Raw genomic sequence first — 2,660 nt, 5'->3', positions numbered from 1 at the left:
CGCCATTCGAGAATACGATGAATTTGAAATATTTCCTCGCCCCAATTCGCCTCTTATCCTTTCTCGAAGGTGCCTTTTGCCCTACTGATTCGCACTAGATCACCCGTCCCGTATTTAGTCTTTCGTTTATGATCTCTCCTTTTATGTTCGTATCGTCGTTTCGTATTTTCGCGTGCGATGCGAGCGTTTTCCAGCGTAACACTCACCGGTTGCAATAAGGTGACGAAATGACGGGAATTGTAGGCGCACACAATATCTTGCAAAAACATCGATGTAACGATACGTATTACGATGAGTAAAATAGTGCCATATTAGTTCCTTGAGCATTCTGTTGAAGCGTTCGATTAAGGCAGCTTTGACATCAGGATTTCGAATTACACGAAAACGTATGCCCTTTTCTTTCAAGAAATTTTAAAAGGGGCGTGCGATGAATTTTTTCTTTTGTCAGTCTGTAAATACACAAATAGCCGTCTTTCGAGAGAACATGTCGGAGAGCCGCCATCACATTAACGGCTGTTTTGTCCCGTATCAGATTTACCCAGACGTATTTGCTGAGCACATCGATAATTGTGAGCAAGTAGCAGTAGTCATCGTTGAGATTGCGAAGCTCGATCAAATCAGCTTCCCACATGTCGTCGATATTCGTCACGTTGTAATATAAGTGGGGAAATTTGCGTCGTATCAGTCTATGCAGCGTGTACGTGTTTTGTGACTCGAGCCAGCTAATAATTCAGTTTCGATTGAAATCCGGTTCAGCGGCGTGCGAGAGATTTTCTACGGCGGAGTATCCCGCATAGTGCGCCGGATTATAATATAATTTTTCCAACCTCGTCATTCCAAAAAGTTCCAATCCAACAATCGCCTCTTCCTTGCGAATTTAGAACCTCTGTCTGTTTCGAACAACCCTGGATGTTGAGCGGCCGGTTTGTAATGCCGTCGAACTGTCGCCGACTGCTACCGTTGCTTGCGCGAGTATAAGCTCGTGCTGTCCTATCCAGGAGCCTCGTAAGGTGTTCTGAGGAGACAGCTAACTGTGTTCTTGCGTCCAAGAACACAGCGTAGTCCGGTGTAGGACACGCCTAGAGTTGCCCGGCGCCTTCGCGCTGGGAAGTAATCCCCCTTCCGGAGGATAGTATACAATCGGTGTATGGAGACGGTTATTCGTCTCCTTTAGTGAACGTTGAAGGCAAGTCGAGTACGACTCAGCTCAATGGATCGCTGGTACGACAGAGGCTGAGTTCTGATCTGAGATGTATCAGCGAGTTTGGCTCGCGTGATTAGTCGCGTATGCGACGAAGGCTAAGTCTCGTAAGGACTTAAAAGCGAATGTAACTCGCGTGTTGAGTAGCGTATGTGACGGCGTATAAGTCTCGCGTCGACTTAGAAGTGAACGTGGCGCACGTCGATAATGCCGCGTGTGCGACTAATGTTAAGTCTCGCTGGGACTTAGAAGCGAGTGTAACTCGCGTGTTAGGTCGCGTATGCGACGACGTGTAAAAGTCTTGAGTCGACTTATCTACGAGCGTGGTTCGTGTGAATGCTGCGTCCCTGGCAGCGACTAAGTCCTGAGTCAACTTAGTGACGAGCGTGGCTCGCGTGAGTGCGCGTCCCTCGCAGCGGAGCACTGGCGAGCGTGGCTTGCGTGAGAGTTACGTACCTGGCAGCGAGGCAATAGCGAGCGTGGCTCGCGTGAGAGCTGCGTCCCTGGCAACGGAGGAGTTCTTGAAGAGAACTAAGACTCGCGCGGAGTCGTGAATCCAATAGTAAGCACGTTCTGTCGAACTGATGCACGATATCTGCAAGACGTGAGATATCGCAAAGGGAAGCATCCACCGCGGTGGAGGCTTCGAGGTAATCTGAAATGGTCGCGCGAACCCTTCTCGCAAACGCTGATCGTATCGAGAAGGTGGAGATCCATAGATTTACTAAAATACTTCGTATCAAAAAAGCCAACGTGTCTCACACACGCTAAAGGCAATAACCTAACGTGCAAATGCACTCTAAAAGGTGATATCGAACTAGTTGAAGCACCAAAAGAATACCTCGCTGAGGTAGTGACCTGATGCGCACCGGCAATCAAAAGGCCTCGAGTGGTCTCGCGCGGTGCCTTATATAGGCGCCTAAGCGAAATTTAACTGCGAGTGACGGCTCCGGGTGACGCCGTCGCCGCGTCGCGGCGGTGGAACGAACCGGCGGCGAGAGACCGGCGCCCTCGAGTCGGGCGGCTCCTGGCGCTCGGCTGCCCTAGAGTCCCTGTACATAGAGTCTGGCCACGTTATGTGTTCATTTTTATTGGTCGAAACAAAGTTTGGAAAAACATGGCGGAATCAATAAGAATCATTATAGAAAGTATAATAATTTGAAAAGGAATAAAACAAGAAAATTAATGACAATTAATATTATTCTTTTCTAGAAATTTTGTAATTTAAAAATAAAGATAAATTAACTAATAATACTTAAAATCATAATCATTACAGTATATATTCAGTTATAGTATATATTACAGTTATTACAGTATACAGGGTGAGTCATTTTAGTCTATGGATCCGAATATCTTCCAAATTACGGTATCTACAAAAAAATGGTTTAGATAAAAGTTGACCAGGACAGAGGGGGTCATTCAATTGTACCATTGGTTTTGACCTTGAGGTCAATTTTGA

The sequence above is a fragment of the Odontomachus brunneus genome, unplaced genomic scaffold (genome assembly GCF_010583005.1).
Source record: "Odontomachus brunneus isolate Ranch 3 - 2012 unplaced genomic scaffold, Obru_v1 Obru_scaffold_250, whole genome shotgun sequence".
Taxonomy (NCBI): domain Eukaryota; kingdom Metazoa; phylum Arthropoda; class Insecta; order Hymenoptera; family Formicidae; genus Odontomachus; species Odontomachus brunneus.
This window is presented reverse-complemented; position numbering follows the sequence as displayed.